General features: G+C 41.7%; 1 long non-coding RNA gene across 1 annotated transcript in view; it reads left to right on the top strand.

Moving 5' to 3' along the window:
* The first annotated feature begins 261 nt into the window (after nucleotides 1-261).
* The window catches only part of LOC141059704 (uncharacterized), a 60,195-nt gene continuing 48,216 nt past the window's right edge, over nucleotides 262-12,240 (top strand). Inside the window, exon 1 of the long non-coding RNA XR_012222585.1 lies at nucleotides 262-879. This is a non-coding gene — a long non-coding RNA (uncharacterized lncRNA). The remainder of the gene's footprint in view (nucleotides 880-12,240) is intronic.

Raw genomic sequence — 12,240 nt, 5'->3', positions numbered from 1 at the left:
ACCTCCTTCAGGTTTTACAAGCTGTCATTTGCACTGATAAGGAGCATGGCTCATTTAACTCCTTGTAGCAAGACACTTGCTGAGTTCCTTCTCATCACCGTCAAAGATCAGCAGTCACAGCAGCCAATTTGCATCACATCTATTCATCTGCCTCGTATTGGTGAGTGATACGTTATATATACTGTATATGTTAATACTTTATATATATATATATATATTTTATCTATGCATCCTTTATATATTTAAGAGTGGGTTGTTATTTTGGCTGTTTTTCATCATTTCTATTATTTAATCATTGTTTATTTTCCTGAGTCCTATAGCGCAGGTCAACTTGCACATTTTCATATAAAAATTTATTTGTTTGAAAGGAATTAGTTACATTCGCTCATCTCTATTCAAAATCTATTACCTATGAATAATGATATACATGTTATATTATATATTATTTTGTGATTTCATTTTAGAAATGGGCAATGAAAATACACACGTTGCCAATGCATGCAGCGGCGAGATAAAGATATTCTTTCAGTCAACAAAATTGCAAATTCAGGAAATTGCTTTAGAAGTTTTAACAGAAGCAGGAGTACAAGTAAGCAGTGATCCAAAAGCCTCTTTAAAGAGTGGACAAAAACTCAATGTCCTCTTAAAACCTGACACGAGGATTCAATACTTAAGATGTGCTCCCAAGAATGTTGTGAATATTCCAAGTCAGGGAAATCTGTATATAACCATAACTTGCAATCGAGGAAATGAAAAGGAGGAGTTGATGTGCATGAACCTGAAGATCCCTTCAGATCGCTCCATCATAGTCACTAATAATGGCATGGTCCGCTTTGCTGAATATGGAAAACTGTGGCAGGATGAAGCTGGTAAATACTGGTGAGTATGAAAACTATACAGTATATGATGAATGTACCGGTGTGGAAACATATATTTTCTCAAAATGATGCATGTGAATTTTGGTGCTTTTTGTAATTTTTAGTGGAAAACAAATGTAATTGTTCCAGTTTGTAGATGAAGAACAAATCTTGATGGTATTTAATACACTTGATAAGCACAGTATCTTGAACAGCAGAATGACGAACAGTAAAGTTGCAGAAATTTTCAGCAACTCAATCCCTGATTGGGTCTTAGGCATCTTTCAGAATTCATTTTTTCTAAATTTACGAGAAAAAAGGACTGAGCTTCATTGGTGATTTTCAGTTTCATCTGTGATTTTCATCACAATTTGGTCAAAGTTTCATCAGTTTTTAATGATGAGAAAAAAACTTTCTCTCCCTTCTAATATCTATCAGTTAGTGAAAAACAGAGAGGACACAGATAGCTTCCGAGTGCTGTCCTATTGTTTCATTGGCCCATAGATTTGCATTGTTGATTTTGATTTGATACTTGGATCCATATCAGAAATGTCTCCACAATTTTTCATGGACCACTAGGTCTGAGTGAAAAAATTGGACATGTGAACAGCCCTGTAGAATATTATATGTATGATTGTTTTCCATGAAAAAAATAAAGGATAGCAGTCGTATGAGAAAAATGAATGTCTCTAGAAGCCGTTAATACCATATCGTTTAAAACACCACTCCATCCAGCGGGATTTTTTTTCAGCGTTGGAGTGGTGCTTCTACTGTAATGTCTCTGAACCCAGACTTATGTTCGAATTCTGGCGTCTTCACTTTTTCGGCATTGCAACGGTCCCGCAATGCCATCTTGTGACTGCAGTTTCTGACTGTCCTGAAGTCATAAGTTATGTCACAAGCTCTCAATGCAAGTCTATGAGAACCAGAATGAGGCTCTTAGACTTGTATTGAGTTGTGATCACCAGCTTGCTCCATGAAACACTGGAGCTATCTGGCAGGTCACAAACTGCTGGAGACCGACCGGAGCAGCAGTGAAGATGTCAGCAGGTAAGTATCAGACTGGGGGTGCACGGACCTTAGATTCAATAGATTCAAAGCATCACTCCAGCCATAAAATAAAAAACCACTGGAATGGTGCATTAAGGAATTGGTACGTCTATTAGTTTAATCAACTATAACACCACTACTATCCATGTCCAGAATCATTCCTGACCGTTAACACAATATGCTTGCATGTAGAACAGTAGCTTAACTAGAATCTGATGGGCCCCAGTGCAAGATATGGACAAGGCCTCACTCCTGCCGTCTGTTGGTCAGATGTATGGGCCTTGCAGTGCTCTAAATACTGTAAAACCATGTAAATTGTACCTCCTACCCCATTATGGAGAAATATGAAGTTCCTGATATACATATGTCCCCTATATTGAGTCTGTCCTAGTGTAATATATACAGTATATATACAGGTGTATATATATATATATATATATATATATATATATACAGCGTCGGACTGGAACACCTTGGGCCCACCAGAGAAAATCATTCTTGGGGCCCACTATGTAGCTGCATAGAGTTAAATACCAGACCACCAATTGTGCGGTAAAACACGCTAATATCCGGGTATAATATAAGGTTGTACATGTCTTAATTATGTAGCAGGAGTTGGGGTAGCCCCCTCATAGAATATAAAGCAGCCCCCTCATAGAATATAATGTAGACCCCTCATAGAATATAATGCAGCCATCTCATAGAATATAATACAGCCATCTCATAGAATATAATACTGCCCCCCTCAAAGGGTATAATGCACCCCCTCATAGGGTATAATGCACCCCCTCATAGGGTATAATACTGCCCCCCTCATAGGGTATAATACTGCCCCCTCATAGGGAATAATGCACCCCCTCATAGGGTTTAATGCACCCCCTCATAGGGTTTAATGCACCCCCTCATAGGGTATAATACTGCCCCCCTCATAGGGAATAATGCACCCCCTCATAGGGAATAATGCACCCCCTCATAGGGTATAATGCTGCCCCCTCATAGGGTATAATACTGCCCCCCTCATAGGGTATAATACTGCCCCCCTCATAGGGAATAATGCACCCCATCATAGGGAATAATGCTGTCCTCCTCGTAGGGTATAATGCTGCCTCCTCATAGGGTATAATACTGCCCCCTTCATAGGGAATAATGCTGCCTCCTCATAGGGTATAATACTGCCCCCTCATAGGGTATAATACTGCCCCCCTCATAGGGAATAATGCACCCCCTCATAGGGTATAATGCTGCCTCCTCATAGGGTATAATACTGCCCCCCTCATAGGGAATAATGCTGCCCTCCTCATAAGGTATAATGCTGCCTCCTCATAGGGTATAATACTGCCCCCCTCATAGGGAATAATGCTGCCTCCTCATAGGGAATAATGCTGCCTCCTCATAGGGTATAATGCTGCCTCCTCATAGGGTATAATGCTGCCTCCTCATAGGGTATAATGCTGCCCCCTTCATAGGGTATAATGCTGCCCCCTCATAGGGAATAATGCACCCCCTCATAGGGTTTAATGCACCCCCTCATAGGGTATAATGCACCCCCTCATAGGGTATAATACTGCCCCCTCATAGGGAATAATGCACCCCCTCATAGGGAATAATGCACCCCCTCATAGGGTATAATGCTGCCCCCTCATAGGGTATAATACTGCCCCCCTCATAGGGTATAATACTGCCCCCCTCATAGGGAATAATGCACCCCATTATAGGGAATAATGCTGCCCTCCTCGTAGGGTATAATGCTGCCTCCTCATAGGGTATAATACTGCCCCCCTCATAGGGAATAATGCTGCCTCCTCATAGGGTATAATACTGCCCCCTCATAGGGTATAATACTGCCCCCCTCATAGGGAATAATGCACCCCCTCATAGGGTATAATGCTGCCTCCTCATAGGGTATAATACTGCCCCCCTCATAGGGAATAATGCTGCCCTCCTCATAAGGTATAATGCTGCCTCCTCATAGGGTATAATACTGCCCCCCTCATAGGGAATAATGCTGCCTCCACATAGGGTATAATGCTGCCTCCTCATAGGGTATAATGCTGCCTTCTCATAGGGTATAATGCTGCCCCCTTCATAGGGTATAATGCTGCCCCCTCATAGGGAATAATGCACCCCCTCATAGGGTATAATGCACCCCCTCATAGGGTATAATACTGCCCCCCTCATAGGGTATAATACTGCCCCCCTCATAGGGAATAATGCACCCCCTCATAGGGTTTAATGCACCCCCTCATAGGGTATAATGCACCCCCTCATAGGGTATAATACTGCCCCCCTCATAGGGAATAATGCACCCCCTCATAGGGAATAATGCACCCCCTCATAGGGTATAATGCTGCCCCCTCATAGGGTATAATACTGCCCCCCTCATAGGGTATAATACTGCCCCCCTCATAGGGAATAATGCTGCCCTCCTCGTAGGGTATAATGCTGCCTCCTCATAGGGTATAATACTGCCCCCCTCATAGGGAATAATGCTGCCTCCTCATAGGGTATAATACTGCCCCCTCATAGGGTATAATACTGCCCCCCTCATAGGGAATAATGCACCCCCTCATAGGGTATAATGCTGCCTCCTCATAGGGTATAATACTGCCCCCCTCATAGGGAATAATGCTGCCTCCTCATAGGGAATAATGCTGCCTCCTCATAGGGTATAATGCTGCCTCCTCATAGGGTATAATGCTGCCTCCTCATAGGGTATAATGCTGCCCCCTTCATAGGGTATAATGCTGCCCCCTCATAGGGAATAATGCACCCCCTCATAGGGTTTAATGCACCCCCTCATAGGGTATAATGCACCCCCTCATAAGGTATAATGCTGCCTCCTCATAGGGTATAATACTGCCCCCCTCATAGGGAATAATGCTGCCTCCTCATAGGGAATAATGCTGCCTCCTCATAGGGTATAATGCTGCCTCCTCATAGGGTATAATGCTGCCTCCTCATAGGGTATAATGCTGCCCCCTTCATAGGGTATAATGCTGCCCCCTCATAGGGAATAATGCACCCCCTCATAGGGTTTAATGCACCCCCTCATAGGGTATAATGCACCCCCTCATAGGGTATAATACTGCCCCCCTCATAGGGAATAATGCACCCCCTCATAGGGTATAATGCTGCCCCCTCATAGGGTATAATACTGCCCCCCTCATAGGGTATAATACTGCCCCCCTCATAGGGAATAATGCACCCCATCATAGGGAATAATGCTGCCCTCCTCGTAGGGTATAATGCTGCCTCCTCATAGGGTATAATACTGCCCCCCTCATAGGGAATAATGCTGCCATCCTCGTAGGGTATAATACTGCCCCCTCATAGGGTATAATACTGCCCCCCTCATAGGGAATAATGCACCCCCTCATAGGGTATAATGCTGCCTCCTCATAGGGTATAATACTGCCCCCCTCATAGGGAATAATGCTGCCCTCCTCATAAGGTATAATGCTGCCTCCTCATAGGGTATAATACTGCCCCCCTCATAGGGAATAATGCTGCCTCCTCATAGGGTATAATGCTGCCTCCTCATAGGGTATAATGCTGCCTTCTCATAGGGTATAATACTGCCCCCCTCATAGGGAATAATGCTGCCTCCTCATAGGGTATAATGCTGCCTCCTCATAGGGTATAATGCTGCCCCCTTCATAGGGTATAATGCTGCCCCCTCATAGGGAATAATGCACCCCCTCATAGGGAATAATGCTATATAGATATATAGATATAGGGTTAGATAGATATAGATAGAAAGATAGATGTAGAAATAGATAGATATAGAGATAGATAGTAGATAATGGATAGAAAGTAGATAATGGATAGATATAGATAGAAAGATTCATAGAGATAGATAGAGATAGATATAAAGATAGATATAGAAAGAAATATAGATAGATAGATAGATCGATAGGTAGATAGATATAGAGATAGATAGAAAATAGATAATGGATAGATAGATAGATAGATAGATAGATAGATAGATAGATAGATAGATATAGAGATACATAGCTATAGATAGAAAGATATAGAGAGATAGATATATAGATAGAGATAGATAATAGATAGAGATAGATAATAGATAGAGATATACAGATATAATAATAATAATAATAATAATAATAATAATAATAATAATAATAATAATAATAATAATATAGACATATATAGATAGATATAGAGATAAATATATATAGATAGATGGCTATAAATAAAAATAGATATAGAGATATATATATAGAGATAGATAGATATAGAGATAATAGATAGAGATAGATAGATAGATATAGAGATAGATATAGAGATAGACAGATATAGAGTTAGAAAGATAGATAGATATAGAGAGAGATATAGAGATAGATAGAGATAGCTAGATGGATAGATAGATATAGATAACAGAGATAATAGATAGATGTAATAGATAGATATAGAGATAGATATAGAGATAGATCAATAGATAGATAGATAAAGAGAGAGATAGAGATAGATAGATAGATAATGAGATATAGAGATAGATATAGAGATATAGTGTTAGATAGAAAGATAGATATAGAGATAGATAGATATAGAGATAGATATGGATATAGAGATAACAGATAGATATAGGGATAGATAGATAGATAGATAGATAGATATAGAGATAGATAGATAGATATAGAGATAGATAGATAGATAGATAGATAGATATAGAGATAATATATAGATAGATAGATATAGAGATAATATATAGATAGCTATAGAGAGAGAGATATAGAGATAGATATAGAGAGAAACAGATATAGATATAGAGATAGATATAGAGATAGATAGATATAGATATAATAGATAGATATAGAGATAGATATAGATATAAAGATAGATAGAGATAGAGAGAGCGGTAGATAGAGAGAGAGATAGATACAGAGATCGATAAATAGATAGAGAGATAGATATAGATATAGATAATAGATAGAGATAGATAGATAAAGATAGATAATAAATATAGAGATAACAGATAGATATAAAGATAGAGTAAGATAGAAAGATATAGAGATAGGTAGATATAGATAATAGAGATAGCTAGATAGACATAATAGATAGATATAGATATAGATAGATATAGAGATAGATAGAAAGATAGATATAGAGATAGGTGTAGAGATAGAAAGATAGATATAGAGATAGAGCGATAGATAGATAGAGATAGATATAGATAATAGATAGAGATAAATAGATAGATAGATAGATAGATAGATAGATAGATAGAGAAAGATAGATAGATATAGAGATAGATATAGAGATAGAAAGATAGATAGATATACAGAGAGATAGATATAGAGATAGAGATAAATAGATAGATAGATATAGAGAGAGATATAGAGAGAAATAGATATAGATATAGAGATAATAGATATATATATATATAGAGATAGATATAGATATAGAGAGAGATAGATACAGAGAAAAGATATAGAGATAAATAGATAGAGAAATATAGATAGATATAGAGATAGAAAGATAGATATAGAGATAGAGCGATAGATAGATATACAGAGAGATAGATATAGAGATAGATAGAGATATATAGATAGATAGCTATAGAGAGAGATATAGAGATAGATATAGAGAGAAATAGATATAGATATAGAGATAGATATAGAGATAGATAGAGATAGATATATAGATATAGATATAAAGATAGATATAGAGATAAATATAGAGATAGAGCGATAGATAGCGAGAGATATAGAGATAGATAGATACAGAGAAAAGATATAGAGACAGATAACGGATAGATAAATAGATAGATAGGTATAGAGACAGATCGATATAGATATTAGATAGAGATATATATATAGATAAAGATAGATAGATATAGATGGTAGCTAGATAGATAATAAATATAGAGATAATAGATATAGAGATAGATAGAGTAAGGCCTCTTTCACACATCAGGTTTTCGCCGTCAGGCGCGATCCAGCGCTTTTGACAGAAACCGGATCCGGCGAAATGCAATGCCGGATCCGGTTTCCCCCCCATTGACTTGCATTTGCGCCGGATCACGCCGGATGGCCATGCGTTTCATCCGGTTTTCGCCGGATCCGGCAATGTGTCGCGATCCGGCGTCTGGAAAAAACGGCTACTGTAACGTTTTTTGTCTCCGGCGAAAAAGCCGGACACGCCGGATCCGGCGCGTCCGGCTTTTTCATACAATGAAAGCCTATGAGCGCCGCAATGCGCCTGATCCGGCGAAAGCCGGATCCGGTAGCCGGATCCGTTTTTTTTGGTCTGAGCATGCTCAGTATCTCTGCCCACAAGACATATATAAAAGCAAGACAGTGGGACCCACAGCCACACCCAACATGCCACCCAAGAAAGCAACCAAACGCAGCAGGAGAAGGCAGGAGACCACTGCAGCACCATCAGCACCACCACCACCCCAAATGGAGCAGCAAATGGAACATGCTGAGGAGGGGAGGCCAGCAGCAGATGAGAGACGGTAATTATCAAATCCCCCATTCCTCCAAACTAGGGCTATTGAATATCAAGATATTCATTGGCCCTTTGTTTTTCTTTATTCAACAGCCGCCCAATAGATGCAGCAGCAGCAGCAATGGCAGCAGCTGGAACACCACCCACAGGCATGGAGTGTGGCCACCAGGAAGACAGCACATCATCTTCTGGGAGCCCTCCCTCGCATCGTCAGCGTTTGACGGTAAGTTTTTATTTCCAAAATCCATCATCTCTGTAATATATGTCTATTCATTGCCTTTTATTTCAAGACAGGATTCACAAAATGAAGAGGAGCTCCCAGAAGAAGAAGGAAGGGGTGGACAGACACTTGGAGTGGGCTCACAATTGGTAAGTTTTTTGCATCAAACGCAGAAACACAACATCACACTACACACAACACATAGAAAACAATGTTCTGCAGACCACACACAGCAAACAAATGCCTACATCCAAAGACATAACATTTTTTGTTTTCTTCTCTAGTCTTCCCAATCTGGTGCTCGGCCAAGAGGTCCTCGCAGTGCCTCCCAGGGTCGTCGGCGACACCAACGCGGCGGTCACCAGCGTGTAATTATAAATATTTTTGCTTTGTTTTTTTGCACTTTTTATTTCATTTCTTTTGTGGAGGCTAATTATGTTATTTTTGTCTTTTTCTTTAACAGCCTTCACAGCGTGCTCCCGACTCTGACGGTGAGGATGGAGGGATTGATGTGGACCACCTCATCGATCTCGTCAGAGAAAGGGAGCCGCTCTGGAATATGGCTGACCGCCGCCACGCTGACCTTATCGTTACCCGACGACTCTGGGAGGAAATCTGTTCGCTCCTTGTGGGCCGCTGGGAGGACCTCGATGCTCGGGCCCAGATTAAAGAGCGTAAGTATATACAGTACCGGTTGCTTGATGTAAACCAGTGTTTCCCGAACTCCAGTCCTCGTGGTCCCCACGGATCATGTGTTCAGGATTTCTATTTACTATGGAAATCCTGAAAACATGACCCCTGGGGACCATGAGGACTGGAGTTTGTGAAACACTGATGTTGTATACTAACCACTCCTTTCTCGTTTCAGGGAACAGAATTGTGAATCGGTGGCGGTCTGTGAGGGATCGTTTCAAGAAGGAGTTCAATAAAGAGATGCGGGCCCCGAGTGGATCTGGAGGACGCAGGAGCAAGTACAAGTACGCACGAGCCCTGTCGTTCCTCCGGGAAACAATGGTCACTAGAAGGTAAATATTACACACCACATGTGAAAAAAAATGTTAGATGTAACTTTTTTTTTTCAGCCAGGGCCATACCATGTCAGTATTTTAATTGTTTTTTTTTCTCTTTATTCCACAGCACGGTGAGCAGCACTCGGGAGCCTGCACGGTTGGACCCTTCTGAGGCGATCCCTGAGGAGACCGGCACCGAGGGACACTTCGACCGCCCCGGTACATCTGCACCTTCCCAGCCTTCCCACACATTCGACCCATCTGTCCCATCCACCAGCACAGGAGCATCGTGGCCGCCTACATTACATGAAGCTGCTGGTGAGGAGATCGCTTTCCCTTTACCCCACCCTTCTGCCCCTGCCACCTCTAGTACACCTGCGGGTACTGGGCGGCAGCGGCAGAGGGGTCAGGAAAAGAGTTATGCGCCAGAGTTCTTGCATCTGAATGCATCTTTCCAGAACTGTCTAAAAGTCTTGTCAGAGCAAATCTCCGCAGGCTTTCAGCAGATCAACTCCAGCATTCTGGAGGTGAAGACACTTCTGCAAACCATGCATTCAGAAGCAAGATCTTCGCCAAACCACACCTTTTTCAGGTCTGTTGTGGAGCGCATGGCAACACTATCTCCTACCCAGCAGATGCATGTAATGCATTCGTGCCACGGTGCTCTACAGCAGGTTACCTCCCAACCTCCACCTCCCACCACTGTAGTTCCTCCACCTGCACCCCCTCCAGCCACTTTCCATCCTCCCCCTCCTATTACATCTGCACCCCCTCCAGCCACTTTCCATCCTCCCCCTCCTATTACATCTGCACCCCCTCCAGCCACTTTCCATCCTCCCCCTTCTATTACATACCAGCAACCTCACCAGTACCAGCAACCTCCCCAGTACCAGACATCTCCCCACTTCCAGCAACCTGCCCCGTACCAAACTCCTTCCCCGTGCCAAACTCCTTCCCCGTACCAAACTCCTTCCCCATACAACTTTCCATCAACATCATCTGCTCCTACAGTCCCTGCCCAACCCTCCACTCCACCGCCCACCACCTCTTCTGCCTCCCACATGTCCACCCATTCTGTAGCTTTTTCCACACCATCACCTCTAACTGTACCTTCCCCACCACGATCCCAGTCCTCTCTCCACACTCCCATTGTCGAAGTGTCCCGCAGCCCCTCCAGCAGTATTTCCACCCCACACTACACCGAGTTATAATGTTTTTTTTGTAATAAAAATGCCCATTTGGTTGGTTTCAAACCTTTATTAAAAAAGTTTTTTTAACTTTAAAAACAGTTTATACAAAAAAAAATATTTTAAATAAAAGTTAAATTATTGTTTACACTGGTTGTCTGTCATTTCTTTCTGCGGCGAAATATGTTTAAAAAAAAGGTTAAATACAGGGTATTTAAAAGGTAAAAAGGTATTCAAAACCAGGTATATAACTGTGGGTAAATTTTAGCTTTTTGCCACAGTTGTGTTCCTGGTTGTGTTTGAAGCAAAGTATTTCACCTGAAAAGTTGTGTTTATTGTTGGTGATTTCCTACCAATGTACACAACTTTTGTTAAAAGGTGAAATACTTTGCATAAAACACAACCAGGTACACACCTGTGGCCTAAAGGTAAAAATAGTAAGACCATGACAAGATAGCCAACTTTGGTTGGCAAAGGTATATACTGTTGGTCCAGAAGGTACACAAGTTTGGTTAGGGCACAAATCTTTCACACTCTGTCATCCTGCCAGTGTACTCTGCCTTGAGGTGACATAAAGTATAGTGCAAAATTGTCCCTCATTACTGAAACCGTCACAGAACTTCTAGTGGTAATATTTCCAATGACAACATCCATCTTCGCCAGTAACTTGCTCTTCTCTCCAACCTGCACTTTCTCCTCTACAACCTGTCAAAGAAGGGCTGTAGGAACACGCTATATATAGTTTTCCAGTAGCCAATCCCGTTCGGAAGGCCACAAGGGTCAATTTTAAAAACCAGATCCGGCGTAATCCGTCGAAAAACGGATAGAAAAACGGATGAACCGGATGAGACGGATCCGGTTTTGTCTGTCAAGAACAAGACGGATCCGGCAGAAAACCGGATCCGGCACATCAGGTTTTACAAAACATTTGCCGGATCCGGCATTCCGGCACGACGCCGGATCGTGCCTGACGCCGAAAACCTGATGTGTGAAAGTAGCCTAAGATAGATAGATATAGAGATAGATAGACATAATAGATAGATATAGAGATAGATAGATAGATATAGAGATAGATGTAGAGATAGAAAGATAGATATAAAGATAGAGCGATAGATAGAGATAGATATAGAAATAGAGAGATATAGATAATAGATAGAGATAGAAAGATAGATAGATATAAGAGAGATATAGAGAGAGATATATAGAGATAGATAGATAGATAGAGACAGATAGAGAGAGCGAGAGAGATATAAAAAAAAACCCACAATACTCACCTCTCCTCCTCGCTCCCACGCTGATCCCGGCTTCAGTGTCAGGAGCTACCCCCTCTGCCAGACACACAGCAGGTGCGCGATGTAGTGACGTCATTGCGCACTGGCTGAGAGCCAGGAGCAGAGAGGACTGAGGGCGGCGCCGGCCTTGATTTACAGCTGTAGTCTGCA

Source organism: Dendrobates tinctorius, unplaced genomic scaffold (assembly GCF_039654945.1).
Source record: "Dendrobates tinctorius isolate UK_male_01 unplaced genomic scaffold, ASM3965494v1 ptg000230l, whole genome shotgun sequence".
Lineage (NCBI taxonomy): Eukaryota > Metazoa > Chordata > Amphibia > Anura > Dendrobatidae > Dendrobates > Dendrobates tinctorius.
Note: the sequence above shows the minus strand (reverse complement) of the source record. Positions and strands in the feature narration are given on the sequence as shown.